This window comes from Temnothorax nylanderi, unplaced genomic scaffold (assembly GCF_030848795.1).
Source record: "Temnothorax nylanderi isolate EJ_2023f unplaced genomic scaffold, tnyl_v1.0 TNYL_tig0138_pilon, whole genome shotgun sequence".
NCBI classification, from domain to species: Eukaryota; Metazoa; Arthropoda; class Insecta; order Hymenoptera; family Formicidae; genus Temnothorax; species Temnothorax nylanderi.
In genome coordinates this window covers 301892-327966 of record NW_027249200.1, presented here as the reverse complement: position 1 = coordinate 327966, position 26075 = coordinate 301892, and the positions used below count along the sequence as shown (strand labels likewise).

Below are 26075 nucleotides of genomic sequence, written 5' to 3'. Positions count from 1 at the left end.
CGATAGACGTTACTTCGCTATTACTGCTGATGAACGTGAATATGTAATGACAGCATCTTTTATATATTAGGAAAATAAGCAAAATATATACACACATACATACACATATGCATGTATGATCTATTTCTGAGTACCATCGTTTAGCTTCGCTAAGTCGCTATCTCAATATGTGTTCACAAACACGCAAGAAAACGTGATGTTGCAAGTAGCACTCTTATAAAATTTGTTATTTATCAAGCCGGACTCTTTCAGTTTGTTGAATAATTTATTGACAGATAGCCGATACGCAGCTGCGGTTTCGAGGATAGGTTAATAATATAATGCACTTTACTCGCGAATTCATATCGGAGCAGCGTATGGATCGAGGTAATATTAATCGACGTCCCAAATCTACATGAGGAACGAACATGTCGACTGTAATAAAGTAGACATTTCTTAGCATAATAGACTTTTTAAAAAAATTCTTACGTCGGTTTGTCACGTTAGCCCAATTTATGACATATAAATTAATTTAATTCCAAATTTAATTAACGAGTCGCTTAATGTTTTACCTTAAGATAATTCACTAACTGCAGCCATCTTGAATTGATGACGTCAAGAAGCGAGAAAATATATCATGAAAATTCTTGCAACGGACATTAAAATAAAAATCTTTTCCAATAAAAAATAGCGTTTGTAATCGATAGAACAGACTTATAAAATATACCGAAAACTTCTTTTTTGTGTGGGTAATCAATAAATAACTCACATATGTCGAATTGTGCCCATAAATCGAGGACGAAAACAAGCTATTTGACAGCTGCCGAATTGAAATAAATATTTGCTATTACATATTAAATTATAACAAAATGGAAGTCTTTGATATATTTTAATGATATTTTAATTTGTTTTAAACATAAATATGAAAACGCTGCGCTAAATTGAAAAATGACGCTATATAAGCAAGAATAATTTAGTTTTTTAACTTTATTTTTCACGCCTTGTAATTCACAATTTTACCAAATGTGACGCTGTGTATACTGTCAACGCGGGCCTGGCAATCGAGCCAGTAGGAGCCTTAATAGATTTATAACATTAAACTTTTTGTAACTAAAGCTTGCATAAAATCAACTGAAAATTCGATTCATGTTACTTACTAGCGCCTCAAACATTTCTCTCTAAAAATATAATGATGTAACAAGTTCATCATTTTTTCACTATCTTCTCTATTATACGTAACTGAAAAAAAGTGACGATAATTTTAGAATACAATATCCGCTCGTATCATTTGCGGGCAAACAGTTAGGCGAGAGACACGAAAGAGCACTTTTCGTGCTCTTGGCGGACCGAGATATACAAGTTCGGATTCCAAGCGGCGTCCTCGATTGCCGGGAATAACGTAGTTGCGACACGGCGATAAAGTGTCCAAATAATTGCACGTGCATGCGCATCCTCGACTCGCCGGGAACGAGATCAACGGCGATATCAGTTGCCTTTGCGTGCGAGCACAAAGGGCCGACGAAGGCCCGACGAAATGGGAAGGCAAGAGAGGAAGCGAGGAGGCTGCCACACGTAACATCATCACGTACGAACATGTCGCTCGCGTGTTGGCACGATGTAGCAGCACTAAAATGTACGGAGTCGAGAACGTTGTCGCGACACTCACGTTTCAGCGCGAGGAACGTCACCGCTACATCATGCCTCTCGTTGCGCTAGCATTTTAGATCAACCGCTTCGTTGTGAGTAACCGAGAACGTAGAAGCAGCTAGTTATGTCTGCAGCTTGTAGCGAGAAAGAGCAATTAATCCGTTGAATATTTATCTACTTTATACTTACATTGTAAATTTATATGGGTATTTATACGGAGTATTTATACGGAGTAATCTTTATTGCATATGATAGCAGCACAATGTACGGCGATTTGAAATAAAGTTTTCTACGAGTCGTTGGATTTTTGATGCGTTAAAATTTTTATTACTTATGTCTATATAAGTTATGCTCCAATGTTATATTGATATCTCGAATAATTTGTGTTGTTTGATTAGCAATATCGATTGCCCGTTGACAATTCTCGAACGAGTCCAGGAAAATTGCGGTCACGCCTCTTTGTCTCCACAGTCAAGCTGAGGTACTTAGAAAATTGAGCGGATAATTCTTAAAGTGAAGTAGCCAGATAATATATTAGGATAAAGTAGGAAAGAGAACACGAAATGGGTTGCTCGTAAGATTAAATTAAGACTTGGATTACAGTTCAAAGACGGAGATAGCGAGCTTGTTCGCGTAATATTTTATTACATTAGTCGGTATTTTCTTGAATTTATCTTTATTATCTCCGTTTATCTCAAAAAGCGCAGTCAAGCATTGTTAGCCAAGAATTAAATATTTCCATAATTACATGATAGACATGCAGGTAATGACGTTTTGACGATTTCACCGTGATAACAATATTAATTAGATAACAATATTAGATTATTATCCTTCTGATGAGATGAATACATCATACAGCAGATAAATAACATTTTATTTGTAATTTATATATTCTGTCAGTTATTTAAATTCACTCAAATTTCGCTGTTCTTATCATACATCTCTTGATCGTGATTCTGATGGACCATTCGAGTTCCATTCCGAGATCCAATTTCGGAGTCGGTAAATCAACTGTCAGTAGGTCGGCATCAAAGTTTATCTTGATAAATGCCCTTGCGGACAACTCAGTGGAAAAAAAAGAGAGGAAACCCTGAAAGCGACCCTCGGGAGAACCACACGAAAGTACCGATAATTATATCTCTTCCATTCTGCCCTTTCAATCGGGCCCTGTACCTCGGTCGGCATCCGACATCTTTTTCTCCGCGTTCATTCGATATTCAGTGTCGAGAGCTAGCAATTTTGGTTCACAAACCTCTTGTTGCGCACCTACACTTCATGGATTGTATAGGACATAGGAGATAGATAGGTATACAATCACAAAAGAATATTCTCGGAATAAAAGAACTGTTTTAAAGTTGAAATGTGATGGTTTTCCTCTCTGTCATATATAGAACTCAAATAGAGAGGTATGATCCATCTAGGAGAATGCACACTCCTAAAAATAGTATTCGATAAGTAAGAAACAGATTATATGTATGTATGTAACAAATTTTGATTGCTGTATTTTTTCTGAGTTTCGGCTTAGAACTTTCATTTAATTCGGGAAGCTGAATTCGCCTGTGCACATAAAGTGAAAATTCGAACGCCGATCGAATTTTCGCACGTAGTATCTTGTTCAACATAAAAAGTAAACAAATATACAATAATGTTCTCTGTGCTGAGGTGTCTAACTCTTATCGCCGCGGGAAAATATAATAAAAGAAGCGGAGGAAAATTAATGGAATATCCAGGAACCGCTATCTCGCGGCATTGTAATTTTAGCTTTTTAATCTCGGGTGCAGACACGACGTCGATCGCATTATGGCGATCCTCCGGCGAAAGACGTGAAAGGAATCGGTAAAAGTCCTGGATCCATTTATCATGGTGAATCAGACTATATCTTGCGCTCCTCTACAGCTTGACAGATATATATATTTATATACATATAATATACTTTTATATATATGTACATATACATATAGAATGTACATATATTTTAAAATGAAAGTCAGAATGGAAAAGGCGATTCTTTGAACACGATAAAAGGTAGGATTTACCGCTACATTTTACCAGTTCTTAATAGTCAGTCTTTACTTTGTGAATCTTCGTCAATTTATAAGTCATAAAGAATTCGTGTGGTGGACAGATGAAATACGGATATAAAAGGTTGGAGCTAAAGTACAGCGAATAAAATTAATATAAAAGCTACATAGATCTACAAGGCAATTCTTTGATGTAAATCTCGAATAATTTCTAAAATCTATTATAATGTACTTTTTAAATGATTAATTTAATTATTTCACCAGCGTTTTGAAAAAGATATTTGAATCAAATAGTTGTTCCTAAAGAGACTAAATTGCTTGAATGAGTGAATCAAACTGGTCTAAGAAATTGCTTAAAGAATACATAGACGAGAGGTCGGCTAGGAACTCAGAACACTCCATATAATCTGACACGGGATTTATTCGCGCGACTCGTATTCACGAGGACATATGTTGCTTCCGGACAGCCACACATTCCCGCACTCGTTGCCTATTGCGAGGCGAAATAATTCGCGCGCGTTAATGGTTTTCACGGCATTTGAATCGTTGAGTGTCACAACGGTGATACATTAATCCACCTAACGATTCCCTTGGCCAATTTCCGCGTAGCCGGCGATAAATTTTAATGTCGTGTTAACGGGCATCGCAGTCCTGTTGTCGCATTATCAAGTATGCTTGCCGTGGGTGTCGCGATATTGCACTGTTATGGTTTGTCGTTAAGCTTGCGTCGCTCACGTAATGCTACGCGTAATCGCAGACAATTAATCACTGTTACAGACGATAGCTCAGCATTTTGCCTAGCACTCGCTCGCTCGGTACTTCCTTTCCGTTTTACTGGCGACGTGATAAAGTGTACAACGGTATATTTCTCTCTTCTCAATTGCAGTGCCATCAATAAGATTCGCTCTTTACTATTGCCAGAAATTGCTCGTCATTGGCTAAAATGACGTACAATTCATTCCTTTCCTCATTCGATCCTCTTCTCATTTTATGTTCTTGTTTTTTTTTTTTTTTTTTTTTTTTTTTAATAGGAAAGCTCATATTAATATCATGCGAACATCTTAGCTAGCTTTATTTGAGCTTCATTTAATAGTTTCTATACACGTAATTACTAGATATAAAAGAGCTACCTGCGTGTACTCTGCCGGTAGCTATGAAAGCAACAACGATAAGATCTTTCGGCATCATTCTGATTCAATCCATCAGGAAAAAGAAATTGCTTCATCTACCTTTACCGCGGTAAAACGTGGCAGCGAGAAAACTGCTAAGTCATAACTGAGCATCAATTTATACTCTCGCCGAGCACCCGCAAAGTATCTTACGCGAGGTATCGTTACGCGATGGCGACTCGCCAAGTAAAAGCGCCACGGAATCAAATGCTTTTACGACTTGCTCCCGCGTTTTGTGAGATACACCTACGCGAGTTCGACTATTTCGCTTGTTCGTGGAAATACCATGTCGTGCAAAGCATGAGCGATTACGTCGACCACTCGACTCTAGAATGTCAAAGTCTTATTTAGAACGTACGTGTTATCCTTCTGACTCAAATCCTATGGCCTGTATGTAAATCGTAGCTCGCAAATAACGATAGAAATTTTGAATTACATCGATGATGAAAAAAGAAAATGGAAAGCCCCTATTTTCTTCTCTGCATCTCGCGGTGCAGCGTTCCGGATGTGGGCGTCGGAGCATTAAACACAAGCTTGGCGGATTCTGGAATATAAATCAAGCGGTAGATAGGTAGGTAGGTAGGTAGGTAGGTAGGTAGGTAGATAGGCGCGGGCGTGAGCTGGATATTGAATTCATTTTCAAGATCGCGCGGTATCGAAAATATGTGGAAAACGGAAGGCGGTTGCGATTGTGTTGAGACAAACGTAGCAACAGGTTTTAACAGAAATCCTTATCGCTTGGTTGTCACATAAATTCCATTTTGCTGTAACGGCCCAATTGTTTCGTCTATTATTTTGCCTACTGTTCGTGTTCGATTGTCTCGATTGTCGCGGTGACACTCGGCAGGACTGGTACAGGATGATCTCCTCGACAGTCAACTCATTCCGTAAGTGATTAAGTCGGAAGTTCGTTTGATGGACTTTTGATTGGCTACCGCGCGAGTACTCAGTGAATTCCAGTGTGCCCGACAATTAGCGGAGGAAAGTCGAGAAAGATAGACGATACCGTAATCTTTGTTAAGGCAGGTCTCGAATTCCATTCCGGGATGCGCTTGTATTATATGTTCTGAGAAAATGGGAACGAAAATGAAAACGACAATAAGAGACTTAGTCGTGGTCGTCGTACTCAATTAGTTGTGGTTTTCAAGGTAAATACATACACATATATAATAGATTACTCTTAGTTTACCTCACAATATTTCGCCATTAAATTGGAAGACAAGAAATAAAATTTGTACATTTTGTACTACATTCCTTATTTTTTTACCTTATTTATGGCATGATAACTTATCTCCGTATTTACTTTGTTATTTTTATTTATTTATTATACTTTTTATTTTTATTTATTGTATTGTTCGTATCAGCAACTCATTCTCCGTTTTTATTAAGCCGCGTATTTTATTAATCAAGAGACACGGTAGTGTCTCGCGCCAAGTATACGCGGAGCGAGACCGACCGTGACTCTTTTACGCGACGCGACGGGTTGCGAGTACTCGAGATGTTGAGATCTCGGTAACGAGTGAACGGATCAAGTTCTAAGTAGGCTTGATCGATAGCTTGGGGTCGATTTGGGGATTTTATATACGGCTGATGAAGACATACGGCTGTCGAAACGCTTCACTTGTTAATTTTTCTTCGTTAGAAGATAATAAATCATTTATTTAACACTTTAACATTCATATTCGCTCGTTTATTGGCCCACGACCTTTTCATATTGCTTTGCAAATGTGAGCTTGATTCTCATTTACATTAAGAAATAAAATGTATGTAAAATACACATCACGATATGAAAGAGATACTAAAAAAGTATTAACAATAGTGAAAACTTTTTAATTAATTATTATAATACGCGAAATGAAGTGGGTTGGAGTATATTTGATACGCAAGGAAATAAATACAGCAGACAGTTCATACATATTCACATGTAGAGGTATACAAATTCAACGGATATGCAAATCTGTTGCTCCAGGAGCACAAAAGTTTAAGTAGCATGGCGGTTATTTATCAGTTCACTGCAGTTTCCTGAGTCTCTAGTTCCTGCAGAGTCCTCTTTTTCATCGGGAGATGCGACCGTAAAAATTTGCTCGCGATATATATTTTCATTTAAAATTACATCTCATTTTTTAAAATTTTTTTTTGTCTAACGTGTCGCCGGCGCAGTTTATCGCGCTATTCTTCTCGACAGCCGATAGCTGTTGTTGAGAACTTTATTCCCCTCGCGTCCGACTTATAACGCACATAATTCCTCGTTGTACCTTTATATCCCACGGCAGGAGTAAGTCCGGCGTAAAGGCGCGACTTTCAATAAAGTATCGCTGCGTATCCGAAAAATATTTTACGAATGAGATATATAAATTGCCGTCTCATCGGCATTACCATCTGTTTCTCTGGCGCGGAAATGAAATATACATAGGACAACGTTATGCTCGGACAAAAATTTGCATATTTCGTAGATTCATTGCACGGCAGAAAGTTTTTATATCACGATACGCGGAACGGCCACGATGCATCAAACGCGAGATGTAATATTGTGCGCGCGACGCTCGTAACGAGTAACGACCAAAGATGGGCGTTAGAAAACGCACACATTTTATATTCTCCTGCGATATGAATAATAAAATATTTGCGAATGAGCGAACAAAATTTTTAGGGCGTTTCTGCCGTCACAACGACGCGACGTATGGCGAGTATATGGAGAGAAGAGTGAATACAATGATGGACAGCTGAGCTGCTTGCCAGCTTGTCAAATAAGCAAACACAATGACGGGCAGAAATATTAAAGTCCCGACCGAGCGACTATTTTTTAATAGCACCGTCCATTTTTTTTAATAACGGATGTAACTCTCTTTGGCTGATGAAAGTTTTAATGGAAGCAATCCCGAACATAAAAGATTAAATTGTTATTTTTGGTTATATTTCAAGCCATGTTCATCCGATGACACAGGAATATTCGTCAGGAACGTCAGTACTTGATGACATTGATTTGCCATTAATACAAGATCGCGAAATCATCCTGCAGATTCACGGTTTTTGCGATAAACGTGGCGCTGTGCGCTCCCGCGTGCCGACACATAGGAAGAACTATGTGCTATCCAACAAGCTAGAGTAGCTAGACAAACAACAATGAAAAGCCGATCTCTAGGAGCATGTTTATGTCGACGCGAGCCTATTTATCCGACTATCGGTTAACGATCGACGATGCCGTTCAGCAGCCCCAGAGGAGACCGATAATACACGGCCGACCAGCAAAGATGCGTTTATCACTCGCTTACCAAGGGGTAACTCCGTTTGATTCTTTGTAACGACTGCTACCGCCGGTGAATTACGTTTATAGCCTGGCAGAGACACTAAACGTGCGTCTTCAGAGGACACGCCATGTATCTACGTGAATTTCGCGTACTTCTCGCGGTTGATTACATGTGGGACGTCTCCCATATTCATCACGTTTCTACTTGCTCTTGGATAAATTTGAGGTAGAGCTTTATTTGCGAGAACTTGATTATAATGCTTCTTAATGTTCAATTTCAATGAGATGAAAAGAAGATTCAAATAGTTTGCTTCGCGATAGAAAGCTTCCTATATTTTTTGTGATCTTTAACTATAAAGATAAGTTCTATTATTGCATCACATATCCAATGTTTGTTCAAATCTCTCATAAATATCTTTTTATGTTCAAATTTTGTTCACATCTCTCTCAAAATATTACACGTAATATAATTAAAAAATTATTGTTGAAATATTACAAGTCAACTTGGTGAAGTTTACGAGTGTAGCATGTACATCCGTTGTTTATCTTATGGTGTGTAATCAGTATTGTATTTCTACGGGACAGATTAACCGTTAATCGGCACTTGGATAAATAGTTTAACATAAATTCCCTAAAGAAAGGTTTAACCTTTTTCAAGTATTTTTTTCTTCTTTTGAAAGCTACTATAGACAATGTGCACGAGGTTTTTTACAGGACGAACGCGGCTGATTTATATGTTTCTAGCAAGCAATGTCTCGGCGGAGTTCCACGGGAACGAAAACATACGGCAATTCTGGATAATCGAATCTATTCTCTGATATCGAAAGCGATCGACATGCGTCACTGAAAAACACATAAAATAGGATTTAATCTCTCGTACCGTTATATATTATATGTTCTACAAAAGCCATCACTGTGCAATAATAGCTTTTCATTCCGCTGATGCAACGTTCGGCATTCGAAAATAGCGCGGAATTGGAGGGCAGTAAAAAAACTTACAACGTTACATTTTTCCCGATAAAATGTCCATCCAACTACTTCTCATTTTTTTTTTTCAAACCAGCTCGCCACTCGTGTCATTATGTGGAAATTGAAAGTATCGACATAGGCGCAACAAAACCGTTCATTACGACGCGAGATGCCGTAAAACGATGGCCTGGCATTGTCACGTGCCCGCGCGTGTTTCTACAAAGCAATTCCAATTTATGGGACATACGCAAACGGGCATAGCTCGTCGATGAATCCCTTTACGTATACGCTCGCATGCATCTTTAACGAATCGCGCGGCGATAAATGCGAGTTCAAGTTCGAGAGTGTTTAATGATGATCACGTTCGTTGGGCACGGTATCACCGCGATTGCGTCGTGTCTGGAGAGAGAAAAACTACACACACCCACACATATATATATATATATATATATATATACACATACACACATACATACAAGGACCAACGTTTACTCGGGATAGCATCCTTCCTATCTATCTAATCTCCGCAAAGTGCATTCGCTCACTCGCATTAACCCTATAGCTCCCGGCTTGACTCTATATCGCGCTCAGAATCGACCTGATCCTTGGAAGTGCGTACCCCGCACACACACGCACGCAAATACGCAGAAACACATACGTATCATAACATCCATCATAATCTTCCTCCAACTCCAGTCGGCATTAGCATAGATTTACCTGTGAGATACGATGCGTAGAATGGTAAACCCCATTTGATCTTCCTCATTTGCGCTAATATGAAGGCACGAAAAGCGTAAATTCGGTGACGATTATGGATTATTGAATCGATATAAACAAAGCATGCATGTGATTATAATGAGGTACAACTGATGTATGTCTTCCAATTAACTTGATTGACATTCAGCTCTTTGACGCATTAACATAATTCGAGTCGTTATCGAATTCGAATGCACTTGCACAGCATAGATAAATACAAAAAAATCTGTGCTTTTCTATCATTATTAGGATAGAATGCAAAAAGAGAGAGAGAGAGATGATGGTTAATAATAAAGATTTGGGAATATAATAATTAAAAAAATAATTACGTATTATAACATATAATCATGACTGGCTTCATCCGTGCCTCTCCCTTTTGCCGAAAGAAACACATGCGTGTGCGCGCTTATAACCCTAACTTCGCTTATATTCGAGGCCTGCAATTGAGGTTCTTGATGTCATGAGAAGCTCTCATGACCGAAACCACAAAGAGGCCACCTGGTCGCTATATGTGTATCATATATGTGTACATACTGAATATCAGATGATAACCGAATTAGTCACACACACTCTAAAATCATATACATTTTAAATACAGTTCCATACTTCATAAGGGATAACATTTATTTTTCATGAAGTATGGAACTGTTACTTAAAAATTTTGAAGAAAAGATAAATCTAATTTCCGTCGTCATTGATGCAAATATGTCATTTCGATATAATGTGATGCTCGCTTTTTTTTAAATAATTTATTTTCTTGCAAAGCAATACGATTTGCTGAATGAGCATAAAGCTGCGTTGAGATAAGAAGCTTAGATGGTCGAGGTTAATGGAGATTTGCGTTGATAAAATGTGTCTTATTTCTTCATGAGATTGTCTGAATCCTTTTCTTTGACTCTAATGGTAAACTCAATGTCAGATAAAAAAACTGCAAAAGTCTTGCGATATAGGTATGCGATATATTTATCATGAGCATACTTTAATTGAATTTATTTGAGAAATACGCACTATTAAGAATATTGGACATACGTGTAATAACTTTATACAAGAATTGGGTTCTAAGATCGTATCTTTCCTTTTAATTGTAGATTCTTTTTACTGCAGAAATATCAACCCTTTAATACCTCTTTGAATTACAGAGAGAGAGAGAGAGAGAGAGAGAGAGAGAGAGAGAATGATGGAAATTAAAGGTTTTTTACAAACTAAGTTTTGGCGCTTTTAATGAGTAAGAAAATTAATGAGTTAATTAAAAAACCTTCAGACAATTTCAAATGAGTTTTATCGCAACAGAATCTTAATTTTATAATTATACTAAAATATTCACCATTGAAAATTAAGAAAGAATGGAGAAGATAATGTCTTACATAATATCTGATAAGAAAAAATTGATTCAAAATTTATTAATGAAAATAATAAAATTTTATACTGTTACAGAGAATAATTAAATAAGTACCCTGTAGAATTATATTACTTTTACAGAGAGAATCATACATCAAGCAAATCATATACAGCAGAATATTCACATCCAGCTTTGTGAAACCATCAGGTACGAACTCGCAGCAGACATCTACTGTTTGCGGCAGAGAAACTTTTACCGCTTTTATTTCTGCGTGAGAAACTTTCGTCGAATTCGCATCGCGAATAGTTCCGTCATTTTTCCACGTGGATGAATCTCATTGTGCGATTGTCACCGTAGATTATCAGAGACACATATTCCCTGACGAGGTGTGTCACTTTCTACGACACAGAGGAAGACTCGAGATATCTCTAAAATTGTGGAATTTTACTTCGAATTTGCCAACTTTGCTAGTCGGGAACTTTCACGACTCGGCGATTTAACAGTATTAATTAAAAGCGAAGAGAACGATCATTTAAAATGATTAAAATCGGAACGTCGAGTATTTCCCCGATACTGTGAACAGTCGTCGAATAATTATAATCAATGCAAAATTTCTAGTGTTCGCTGCATGTATATAACATGTCTTTTAGTTCTAAATTGTTCAACGTTAATTTGATTTTTAATTTGAAACTACTAGTCCGGTACATAATTTAAGTATTGAACTCCAAGCTTTCCACGTTATATTTAAACGCGTCAGGGCGAATATAAATATAAATGATTGCCGTACTCGTAAATAATTATTTACATTAATAAAATTTATCCCTCTCATGAATATATACATACATTTCTCTCTCCTTGTAATTAAATTTTATATTAAAATCTACAACGACATAGAACTTACTAGGATGAAATATGGCACTTCCAGCGAAATAGCTTTTGCGATCCATTTCATCGCGAAAGGTTAAAAGCGGCTGCGTGCCATGTAAAAAAAATTAGGACGCGTCAAGTCTTGTGCATGACTGCATTTACATGTGTACAATATGTTTGTCGTCCTACGAACTGAAAGTTATTATCCGTACTTCTGCGAACGTGACAGCGTATCGCAAAAGAGACAGATTCGCGAAAGGTACAATTGGTAAGAATACCGAAGGGCAAAGAGAATGTCCGAGAGACAAACGAACGATACGTACAATGACATTTTCAACAAAGAACTTGGCCTCGAGTCCGCTCGTATAAAAATCCGGGACGGAGTTTCCGTCTCGCTGACGGAACCGGGAGAGAACGCCAGTTCGTGCCCGATGTTCTCAAGAAGTTCGATGTGAAAGCTACCGTATGGAGCGAACTCTCCTTCATATCTGCAGACCCAACGGCGGAGGCTCTACTTGCAGATTAGTGCGCTTCGCACATAAACGTACTATGTATGTATTATAATACCCGAAAGTTCTCTCGCATACTTAGCGATGCCTCCCCGAGATTGTATTTAGTTGCGCTTTGATGCATTACATAGGAGTGCGAGACGCGCGCGATTGCACTCGAGTGAAAACGAGAATGCAACGCACGACGAGCGAACGAGATTGCATGAGTTACTATTTCACTATTCTTATATATCTGTACTTCCTTAGAACTCGCATAATCGTCGTTTAAACGTTACCTTTATTATCGCAGTTATTTACGATTACGAGATATAGCCGCTTCATAATAATAGTGATTAATGAATTATATTTCGACAACATCGATTACATGTTTAAATATACGTAAATGTGAGGATGAATAAAAGTATCGCGCTGTTGTGAAATTCTGATGATTTTTCTCGAGAGAGAGAAAGAACTCGCAGTGCACAATTAATTTCTAAAATTGTTCTAGAATTATTCGATTTGTCTGTGGAAAATTAGTTGTCTGGCGGAGACAATTATGTCGCTTTAAACTTAATTCAAGTATTCGATAATGGTGTCACTGAAACGCGTGTTACTATCGAGTCTATCGACATGATGAACGCTTGCTTTTTTGTCGCGACGTATTTAATTGACGTATTCAATTAACCGTCTTTTTAATTGACGTTCTTAATTTCAAAGGATCTCATTTACAAAATTTATTCACATTTATTTCATAGTCCCGTAAATAGACTGCTCAACGATATAGCGATTACCGTTTCTGCCTTACGGCAGTCTGAAATGCATTCGCACATTTCCTCTAAAATAACGATCTCGATTAAACGATCGCGAATTCATCCGACGTGAAGCTCGTCGAAATTAAACCATTCGCTCCCGCGTAGATGCGATTTATAGCAGAATTAATTATTTGCCTGGATAAATAAACGGCGCTGCGAACGCCCCAAGACATGCGCTAATTAAGTAAAAACATTTACGTAGTAAATAACTATGTCGCTGGGCTCGGGCGTGTTCACACACAATGCGAATAATCTCGATTGAGAGGCGTTTAACGGGGTACGTATACGAGCACGGGCTCTACGCGGTTCCGTATTGCTCTATATGGCGAAAGTGTCGTGGCACTCTCACGCTGGAGGGCCAGCGTAAAGTCGCCAATTACCGCGCGCCATTGTCGTCCACGAAAATCCTTCGTTAGACGAGAGCTCGGGACCGATAGCGGTGAGAGAGAGAGAGAGAGAGAGAGAGAGAGAGAGAGAGAGAGAGAGAGAGAGAGAGAGAGAGAGAGAGAAAAGCTCGGACGCAAATTCTCTCCAATCCTTCGTACTCTCACGCTCGTCCCTCGTCGGTGCATTCGCAATTTCGTCGGTATTCAAATAAGCAGCTGCCGCCTCGCTGTAGACAATCGAAGTTGCGATATCGTTCTCTCTCTGAGTGAGTTATTTAATATTATATTGAAGGAATTGACTTTTTTTCCCTCTCATTTCCCGTCTCTCCCTCTCTCTCTCTCTCTCTCTCCCTCCCTCTCTCTTTCTCTCTTTCTGTTTCTCATTCTTTCGCATCGTGCTCATTTATAGCTCATTTAGCGCTCATTTATTTTTTATAGCCCATTTTTATTTTCCGTTACTCTGATAATTAAACGGAAAGTAGAATACTTTCTTTTATTTGATTTGTTTGCTGCAACACAAATCGCGGATATACTTACACGTTTTTCAGTATTTTACCTTGCGCGCACATTTCGATTAATACGAAAGCATATTATGCGGGACGAAAGTTCATATGGATTCATATTAGTCGTAATATTAACATGGGGCATATAATTTATTAAAGTTAGGAAATAAGATCTACTTTAGTTTTGATATTTCGTGTGCCAGAGATTCCTCCACTGTCTCTAATTTCGCGTATCCAAAATTTCGTAGAAACGCCCCGCAGCTGTCCGCGCAGCGTCCCGGATGTCGCGCAGATCCTGTTAGCGTTTCGCAAGCAATTATCCTTAATTACCGCGTGCATCCAAAATTTTGTTGAACTGTAGCAGCGCTTTCCTGTAGACCGTCCTCCGTCCTGTAGGACCACTCAACCGGCAACGTCACAATTTCAACAGTAATTATCCCTAATTCACGCTCACAAAGTTCCAGTGAAGGACGTGTGAGTTCTAGAGCGGTTTTAGGCATAACCGTAATTGCGGTAGGTATTATAGTCTTTCCCAAGCAGGTAAAACGCGTTTCGTGTGAAAGCATCGAGCGGCATCGAGTTTTGATTGAGTTGCGCCTTCTCTGCGCCTTCACATTTGCGCCTCGTGATCCATTGTTGCAAAAATTAACAGTTTTGCGCGAGGTGAATTCGAGTGAAACCCAATTATAATTGTAAAACATTTACGCACACGCCTGTGACATTATTGTGCGGTAAGCAATTATATCCCTACCTTGTTATACAATTGCGCCATACTTGAGTCACTGACCAGAAATACCTCTCTTTACATCGGACAAAATACTCGGTGGCGAGATAATTCACAAAGTCATGCGCGTAGAGCAATCCCATCGGTAACTCATTCACGCTATGCGTATTATGCAAACGCGCTAAAAGCTAACTCTAATAAAGTGAAAACCTATCTTCCCACTTTGTATTATTGTGCAGTATCAGTTGCATTTTCGATTTAATTGAAATACCTTCAATTTAATTGAAATATTTAAATGAAACGTTTAACTGCAAAATTTAAATCGAGATATTTGTATGCAAAATTAGGCTAAATTTCTATGCAAAGATTTATAATAAAATTTTTATGCAATGCAGGAAAAGAAGGCTGGAAAATACGGTTTGAATAAATAAGAAAAATATAAATATAGATATAAATATAAAGGGACAGCTGTCGAGGAGCAACTCAGTCATCAGATTGTTTCTTCCTGATTAAGTAAACTGAAATGTTCACGAAATGTCAGAATCAAATGAAAAATTCACGGCTCCAACCCGGAAGCCAAACTCGATGAATAAGAAAAATATCAATTTTATTTATATAATTATGTGCAATTTGCAATTATATTTTACAAATTCTTGTTTGCAACTAAAACGCTCCATCGCTTTATCGCCTCGCCGAGATGGAGGGTGGCGATGCAAAGGAGGGTGGACGCCAAGTCCCCACCTATATAGATCATCACACGTGTTCATTGTAGGTATACATGCGCTGCGGTCAGTTAGCTGTTATCATTAGGAAGAGAGTTACGGTGGGGCGTGAGCGGTTGCGGATAGGAGCATCATCGCTCGATGAACTTGAATGGGATAGATGATGATGCAGGCACTTTAAGTCTCGCTTTAAGTGGCACTGAAACATTTCCGAAAGAGACCTTCGACCTTTATAGCGCGCGTCGAAAAAATACTATTAAACGTGCAAGATCACGCTGCGGTAAATCGAGACCCTCAATTGCAGAAATACGAGAAATGGAAAAGAGGTATCATCTGTTTTCACTTGGCAACTGGTAATGTCATTGATGCATGTAACGCAATACGGTGTCAAAAGGCCACGGCACTCGCGTCAATATCTGCGGAGTTACACCCGGCGACCAATGGCGTGAGGGTATCGTGTTGCGTTAAATGTGTCCGGCTGTAATATTGCTGCTATTACGAACACTCTGCAAATGTTAATAATTTTGCGATACCGACTGGGTTAATAGGTCGATCTAATTACGAGGGAAAAATCAAAACGTCGATACGCGATCGATCTGCGCTACGCGCGGACGCGTCCTGATTTATTTCCGCAATGTTGTATCTTCGATAAGCGCGAAGCAGCTTTCTGCCGTCTTTTCCGCGATGTTATTCCGCACGTCACGGGTATTTAGAGAAGATTACATCGTGTCTGATCGGAGTCTGATTAACGAGTGAATATTGATACGCAGCAAATGCTTATCGGACTTGCGAGGCGGCGGCTTCTACCTAATAACGTTGTGGCAAGTTCGGGAAGGTAAGCTTGATTAATAATCGCGGGCGCTCCGTGCAACCATGTACGTAAATCTCGCGCATGAGACCTACGCGGAACGTAGTACGGTCACGATATACGGCCGGATCTTTTATCACATTTAATTTCGTTTTACGTCGCGCACAGTGTGTACGGTCAAATTTAGTTGCGACAAATGTCGTGGAACGTTTTTGTCGTTTTATCTCGCGGAATTTTACGTCGTCGAGGAACACGTCTATCAAGACTCTACCTTTCCGTCGTCTATGAAGGGTCTTGAAAGTCGAAGAAACTTCGGATCTAACTTTTGCTCGGCTGATCCTCTCGTAAATTCTGAACGAAAGCGGAAGAATACACGTACGTTAAAATAAACGAGACAATATACCGATGCTTATCGAGCAACCCAGTAAGACCACTTCCTGCCCGATCTGGGCATGAAGCTCTTACAAAATAAACATCGGGCATTCGTACGCATGCATCCGCTACAATCTCCCGCTGATACGCAGGCATAAAGCGTTGCGAGTCCGGGATTTGAAAATGTTACAGCTTACGTGCTTCCTCACGTTCCTCGTTACACTGAAATGTGAAATATATAGATAATGCATAACAATGTATACAAAATGAAGTAAGTTTCTCGGGTATAACAACGCGGTCGATAAAAGAGCGAGGTTTAGAAAATTTCGATTTCATGGTATGCAACGGATGTGCACATTTATGATATTGTAAGGCTGCGGTCACATGGACTGATATTTTCCGCGTAACGCGTATCGCGTAACCAATCAGAAGCGCGAATATGCTTAACCGAAAATGCGAAACGCTTCTAATTGGTTACGCGGTTACGCGTTACGCGGAAAATACATGCCATGTGACTTCACCCTAAAACTCTATAACGTGTAACGTGCGTACCTGTCAGCAATTTATCGAATCCGGGCACGCACGCGTCTTTGATGGAGGGTACGGAGGCGTTTGTTTAATCTGCAGTTGTTAAATAAACAAACATGTGCCGTCGATCGGGCAACAATTTGTCAGTGGTCAACCGTGTCAACACGACTGATTGCAAGCAGCGCGCTAATTAATGTCCGTTCATTTCTAAGCGCGCACCGCTGCAACGGCTCATTCCACGGTGAGATTTCATCTACAACGAGCTTTTAAATGTTATTCCGTTTAATGTTAATAGATGCAAAAGCTTATAAGGTTATTTTTCCGCGAAACGGATTATCTATCTTAAAATACCGTTCCGCGTATTCCCTAATTTGTTTCCCCTTCCCCATCTCTCTCTCTCTCTACCGCCATGCTTTCCCGAAAATTGGATTAATCGACGCGTGTCGCAAGTCTCTCGTGTACGCATGTTCGATGAAAATTTCGTTAAGTCAAGTTTGGCGAAAACCAGATGTAGCTTAACAATGTCTGTTATGTTTAACAGAGATTTACGGCTTATATACTTAAACTTTGAAAAGCATTACCTCTCATCCAAAAAGTCGCCGCGGCTAAGCTGGCTATGTGTATCTTCGGTATTCAATTACTCGCAGTTCCCGCAGGGCTAATGGCGTAAGTAGCTGGAAGAAGATTTCGCAAATGGGTCCTCGGAGCATGTAAAATCGTGACCGGAATAATCCAGACTCGGGAAAACAGCTGACGCTGCACTTTGAGCGCGTTTTCTGAAATCCGCGATCAACGTGATACCATATCCTACTAACAATAAGACGAATCTATCGAGGTTTCCTGTATTTGAAACTATTATACTTTTAGCCTGCTGTATTTTAAATTACTAGGTCAGATAAATAAATGAGGGAGGACAGCTTTCACAATGAAGGGACAGCAGGAAACGGTTCTGCCACGACAAAATCTCGCGCACTTATTATTCCTGGCATGCGGAACGAAATCTTCCTTCATTGAAAAATGAAGGTGGTTACGTAAAATATGAGTTTCCCCGGCTTATGTAAAATATGGAAGATCGCGGTGCATCCTCCCTCGGAGGTTATCATCCATTTGATAGAATTAACAATTCAGACGAGTACATGATCCCAAATGTCGTCGTAATCGATCCGAAGTCAACCCACGCAAGTTAACTCCGCTTCTGGGCTAAATCTCCTTTACCGCATAATCCGATAACTCTAATTAGCCTAACGAGATCAATAATTTCTCTCGTGCCGTTCCCCGCTATGATATAACGATCTGTGAAATTTCCGGTCACCATCGTGCGCCTCGACTAATCGACAAAAACGGATAATACTAACTTTAGGATTACAACAGGATTTCTTGCAATGTCAGATTGTACATCGCATAATCGAAGTTTGCATATAAAAGCATTTTACACGGGTAGTTTTTCCTCGATATTCCAATCTAACAAATGTTCCAATCTCATTCTTTTTTTTTATTGAGCTTTTTCTTCTTTTATTAAGCTATTTCTCTTCCATATGCAAACCTTTAACTCCGTGGAATTACGTCAAATATTTTTTGTCTTTTAGACATTTATGACTTTATCACGCTAGATACAGTGTCATATTTCATTCGCGTACGACTACGTCGTATCCGCCATAACGTAAATCTATATGACACTCCAAACAGATGGAAATCATTTTTATATTTCGTTCAGCACATCTTGTAAGCTTACGACTTTAAAATGATCTATAAAAGTAAAGTGAATAAAGTCCAAGAATATATTTATTATGCGCCGTATAAAGATAGCTGCATAATTAGGTTCGATATTGCAGTCGATAGACAAATATTTACCTAGGAAACGCATGCGCCCAACGGATTAATCGATGCGAAATATCCGAAGTGAAAAGTAGAAAAACGTACGGTGAAATAACAAGGTGAAATGATAATGGCGAACGCGGATAAAAGTGCATTACATAGCGCGGAGAGAGAGCGAGAGAGAGAGAGAGAGAGAGAGAGAGAGAGAGAGAGAGAGAGAGAGAGAGAGAGAGAGAGAGAGAGAGAGAGAGAGAGAGAGAGAGAGAAAGGGAGAGAGAGAGAATGTTGTCGTTCGCAAAATTGTAAATTACTCGTCGATAATTTACTGCGCAAAGAGTCGGCGCAATTGAACGAAGGGGTGCTCTTATGGGGGCCGGCTTGGCTGGTAATTAATTCGCGCGACTTGATCCGACAACTGTAAATCACGGCGCTGGACCTCGCCGTGTATATGTACGCCAAATGTACACCGCGGTAATTTACTATCTCAGCTCGCGGACGAATCCGATCCTCGGAATCGCCGCCCCGGTCAACGCGGTGTCACGACCGCGCCGGGTTTCGGTTGCGGTTTCGGAAGATCGCCGTATATAGTCCCCCCGACCTTAACCCGAGGCACGCGTTGCATTAATGCGCGCGCGAGGGGGGACGGTAGAATGCATACGCCTACCCATTGTGGCCATCCGAGGATGGATAGCATGTGTGCGTATAGCTGCCCGCACGTCCTATTCTGGTCGCGGGAAGAACGCCTCCGTAATTTCTTCACTCGCTGATTAACGATTCTAGCACGCTGCGCAACCTGCGCAACTTGCTTTCTACCTACCTTCGACATCAAAATAAAGTAAACGGAGCGCTCCCCCCGAGGGGCGCGCTGTCGCTAAACGAGACGAGATGTTTATGTAAAACTTCTTTCGGCACTATTTGTGCGTTCACAACATAAACGACGATTTTCGTTTCATGTTCAGTACAATACGCCTTGTACGAAAGCGGACTGATTGTGAATATTATTCTCCTTTGTATATATTCCTCTTACATAAGAGAGCATCATCCTCTTATATTATACTCGCACATTGCAAAGATATAAGAAATTGTTACCACGCCGTAACATTCGCTGCTGTTCGATTACTGGCTAAAAGTTTGATTCGATGAAAGTTTTCTGCATGCATATAAGAGCAAAGTCTATTGATTTTCTAAAAGTTTTCCCTTCAATAGAAAAATCTGTCAATGCACCGATTTACTTTGCCTTTAATCGCGATGAAATATTCATAACATTTTTAATATAGAGTAATCTGTTTTGTTAACAATTATATATTTTTTATATTTATAACTGCTACATTATAGTTTCGCATAATTCAGTATTTTATCTAAAGTTTATTTGTTTTTCCCGTATAGTGCAGGTAGGCCTCTTTATTTATCGACATCGGCCCTAATGCTCGCGTGATGTTATTATGGATTCTAGAAAAAATTTATAATTACACAGTATAAAAATGCCTTATTTATGTGCCGTAATCGACATGGATACTGTATCGGCGTTTATTATACATTGAGACGTTTACTTAATTCGAACTAACTTTAAATAGCAGTTAGCCTCCGATATGGTTCCAAAGTTTTGTCATGTTCGACGGAGAAAGTAACTTACGGTATTTTCCTTTTTCAATCATCAGAGTTTCGGGCGTTTTCTCGCGGGTCATTTCACTTACAAACTTTGTAGGAGAAAAGAATATAAATTCGCTTGCTAATTGTGTATATATATCTAATTAATCAAACTACATTTTTCTCTTGGTACAAAGAACTGAACTAATTTACACAAATTGTATAATGAATATATTTATATTTAGAGAAACAATTTTTTTTCTGAATACAACTCACACGATTTTTATTAGCAGCCATTTGCGTTAGTAGCTATCGTGGCCGATGACCCCATTTTTTTCTTCTGCACCACTCTCACGTTCGCTTTGTGGAACGTGGAAAGGGTTCGATTATAGCATTAAGGTAGTAGCTTTCCGCCCCGGATGGCGGAAAACGCGAGAGTTATGGCTCGTTAAGTATTGCGGTACATACCACATAAGGGAATACGAACGCGAAGTTAAGTAATAGCGCACCGAGTGCCCGTTGTAGAACTAGCTTCATGAAACAATGCGACATATTTTTTTTTACCGCGGAAATTTTCCGGCCAATTTGGAAACTATGTTACCATGTTCTGTTATTACGACGGAATTTATCTTAGCACGCTGTTAAGTGAGTAAATAAGTAATTTCGCTGCCATTTGGAAAATCAATATACCGTCCGTAGTAGTATATTAATTAAAAAGTAAATGTTTGAAATCTACCGCTGTAAAGTTAAACATACCGCATCAGAGTCAACCGTCGACATTTACCCCGCAAACTTAATGATATAAGGTACAAATCACACTAATTGAATGCTCAATCGATGTTATTCTACTGCCAGCTATTACATGGCACTAATAACAACAAGCGCTAGCGCATTTCGCCCACAGACATGTGTACATAACAATTCGCACTAGCTCTTTATCCCGTATACTCAAGTACCCAACGTATCGAATTTATAAACGATATATTTGTTTGTTAAACTGTATACGAAAGTACAATTTTCATTTATTATTAAATTTGTTTGTTGCATTTGTCTTTACAGTAACATTAAAATATGCACACTCAATAGATATATATTTTTTTAGATATTAAAATATTACATATAAAAGAGAACGGGGTAACAATACCGATTACCTAAGCGAGAATTGTTATAACATGGATACACGAGGCGGGATTTTAAAATTCTTTAAGGTTAATCGACAGATTAAAGTATATACTTCCTAAGAACATAATCGACTACATAAATTTCTTCTGAATAGGTACAAATAAAAAAAGAGAAAATGGGATTTGACCGACATTATTCTGCATATGAGATAATACCGGTCATCCTTTTCCCTATATGAAATCAATAGAAAAACTGGCATTAGGTTTAAAAATAACACGTTTTATTTAAATATCACAGTATTTTCTTCTAACATGTGAAAATATAAAGTTGACTAGATATCAATATCTAGTATCTCAGAGATAATTTTAAGAAAATCTTATTTTTTGCTACTCGTGAAAATTCTTTCATAATCAAAATGTTAACCTTTTCTTGCAGGAAAAAAAAATAGATATAATAGGCATACATCTGTCTCTAGTAAGCGACTGACCGGCATTACCTGAAATACATATCTACATTTAAAGATTAGCCACTAAGATATTAAGTTTTAAAAATAAAAACTGACACACAATTTATAAACTAGCCATTACGTGGTCTCACAAAAATACGTGCAGCCACTTAATGTTAGAATAAGAAGAAACATGAACTTACCTCAGAAACTTTGAATTGTTCCTTACTTCAGAGAACGAAATGCACTTTCAAGTACAGTGCGCAAACAAAGATTGATAAGATGTCTTCTAATATGAGTTTGTTAGGAAGTGGAGAAATGACAAAAAAATTTAAAAACCGATTTCTTCTCCCCATTTTCTAGAAACTTAGCTGACCGGTATTACCCCGTTCTTCCCTATTATTTATTAAACTATATTTTACAATATTATCCTTGATTATAAACAGTTAAAAAAATCATAGTCACAACTTCCTTTGTGTCTCTCTCTCTCACGATTCACGAGTTATTTGCTCCGAGATTTTTGAAGCGATTCGGCGAAAGTTGGTACGGCACGATACGGCGGATGTAAAACAGACTGGCGACAATCAGTCGTTTGAGGCGAAACTTGAACTTCTTCTAGAAACGTCGTCCTCGTCGTTGCCGTCATCATCGTCATCGTGGAATACGGTCTTCATTACGGCTCGTTTCCCTAAGTTGCGGGTAGCAAATCGTGCGCGCCGTAGAAAACGACGGTTATCGTGCGGAAACGGAACTCCGAAAATCTCGGCGCGACAGGGAGGACGGCGTCGTCGAGAGCCGGCGCGGCGGACGGGGCCCGCTGAATTTCTCGTTTGTGCAATTCAGCCGCGTAATCTAATGAGCAAACGCCGCGGACTTGGCGCGTAGACCGGAAATGGAAGTATACATTATAAAACGTGCCGCTGGCGCGCGGCGGCGCGGCGTTTTCTATGCAGGCCGCGTGCCACCGCCGCTGCCGACGCAATCCGCCGTCATCGTCGTCGCGAAACCAGGTCGCGCATGCCGCGTGCGACTTCACCCCCCCCCCCCCCCCCCGAATTCACGGGCGTCGCACTCGAGAAATTACAGTTTTCTGATTCGCGGCCTATAGCCGATGAATATTTAGCGATTGGTACGTGACTCCGCTGAATATCCGGGTTGAGCCGAAGGTTCGGTTTTTAGGAGAAATCCCTCTTAAGCGAACGTAACCGGAACTCTCGCGACACCGGAAAAAAATATAATTTATCGAGTTCGCGAGGTAGTTCCAGATATCTTTCTCCGCGTTGCCCCGCAACGCATTTCTTTCATAATAATTTTTCGCATAAATCGCGCGCACTCTTTGTACGGAGGTAATAGCAGCGACGTTGGATTAAAAACGCTTACCGGATTTATCATGTGGCTCGCGATATAAATGAAATGTACAGTTATGCTCTGGTATATATAAACGGCGATAATTCTAATTTAAATTACTCGATTCTGTGTAATATTTACAGTGTGTATCCTGAGTGTGATATTGTTTTATTTCTTTCATTTGTTTATAGTAAAAAATAATACATAATTTTAACATTTTTTACATGTCCCAGAAAGTCCACTCTAAATTTTAAGTTAAAATGACTCATTCATCGTGTGTTACTTGTTGACAAATTAGAAATGTTAATTAATTGACACTATATTTTACATTTATATTTGTTCTTTTGACTTTATTTTTCAAGTTATATTAACACATGATATTAATTATTTTACAGATTTTACTTAAATTATGTGTAATAGAAACATTTAATTTTAGTAAATTTAATTATTTTGTATGTCAAAGTTTACGATTATTTGAAAATTTACGTTTAACTTTTGTTTATGTGTTAAAATAACTTTAAGACGTGTTGATTTTTTAAAGTAGTTGTGTTAAAAGAACTCAAAATAATATTTAATTTCTAAATGACATATATAAATGTAACACATGAAAACGTTAAGAAAAAAATAACATAGCTGTTGTATGTTAATTTTACATTGAAATAATAATTAAATCTTGGTAACACAAGAAAATTTTAACACATGGACCACTATGTACACACGATTTTTTACTGTGTAATTACTCCGGATGCATGGGACACATTCGCGAGAGTGCGTAACTTTGCGATTACAATGCCGCAAAATTATATCGTCGCGTATCGTTGGAAGATAATTTCTATTACGACCGAATCATACATGTATAAGATGCAAGTCTACGCGATAAATTTTGATCGTCAAAGTTGAATAAGGCTTTTAGCTTAAACTAACATCGCTCGCTGCCGAGATCTCCGAGATGACAAACCGTCGTCGCAGATCGACGATCCAGAAGAGTTTCGTTTGTTTACGAGCACTCTAATTAATGTGACGACAGAATTCGTGTTTGACTCGCTCCTTCTCTCTTCTTCTAGCTTTCTCTCTCTTCGATCTCTTTCGCTTAACTTAGCCGGTCAAACTCCGTCGGCGGATAGAATTTACGCGGATAATTAATCTTTTATACAACGGGGATTAATTAACTCGTGCAAATTTATTCGCAGCCAAAGGTTTCGTAAATTTATCGGCCCCTATTACTATGGATATTTGAGAATGGATGATGCACAGTGTGTTCGAAACCCTGCTGTAACGCTATCATCGTCTGAAATTTTATCGAAATTATGTGTAACATCAAGCATACAATAAGCCACAAAAATCCCTCTCTAAAAATCCTCTTCTAAAAAGGGCATGTCATCGATACTCGAATCTATCGAAATAGTGTTGTCGCTTTTCCGCGATGCGGATTGGTTCTCTTGTTGCACTTACTTCATGAGCGGCTATCATGGCATATTTTGACAGTTGTGTGGTTAATAGTGTAATAGTAACAGTGAAATATTACTGATTAAAGTTAAATAGCGCGCGCGTAGCGCGCGCCTGTAATGTCTAGTTATGTAAAAAACAAAATTCTGTAGTAAAAATTCTGTAGTAAAATCTCAAAAATCAGAAAATACAGAGTTAGAATTTTCTATAAATAGGGGAGACCGGGGCTGGTTGTGACATTTTTTCTATAAAGTGTCTCAACTCTTTGATTATGTTGTTCTTATAAATGAATCTAGGCTTGCTAGATTCAGTAACTAATCGGGGTTTAAATTTAATAATAATTTTATCTAACCGCTCATTAGAAATTATATAAATTAAAAAATTCTGAAAAAAGAGACATGTAACTTTTTACCCCACACCAGGGGCTGGTTGTTACACCACACAAGGTAAATTGTTACAACAAAAAAACAAATGTAATCTCAAACTTTTTATTAAGAATAATCATGGTTTGTTTTCTTAATTCGAACAAAAATGAAATATTATTGTTTGTAACGAATTACAAAAAAAGTTTTACTTAGTCCAAGTAATAATATGGTCACAACCTGCCCCGAGAAAATGTCACTTTTAGCCCCAACACCAAAACTAACCTCTTAAGATTAAATATTAAAACACAAATATTTGTAAAGCTTATAAAAGTAAGGTTTATTGTAAACAGAAGGAATTAGAGAGTATATACCACAACATACACATTTTCGGTTAGCTACCGTTGGCACTGTAACAACCTACCCCTGTAACAACCAGCCCCAGTCTCCCCTAAACCAATTATTGTTTATTAAGTTTATTTTCTTCATTTATTCTGTTCAACAAATATATCAATTTTTTTCATATATTTATTGCATGTCGTATTATGCGCAAATATATACGATTAAATTAAATAAGTTTCGACTGTAAAGCAGTTTTCTGAATCGATTAAAAA

At 38.7% G+C, this 26075-nt stretch overlaps 1 protein-coding gene across 3 annotated transcripts in view; it reads left to right on the top strand.

The window, feature by feature from the left end:
- The window catches only part of Nachralpha6 (nicotinic acetylcholine receptor alpha6), a 226232-nt gene that overhangs the window by 73633 nt on the left and 126524 nt on the right, over positions 1 to 26075 (top strand). The gene's annotated exons all lie outside the window — the stretch shown is intronic.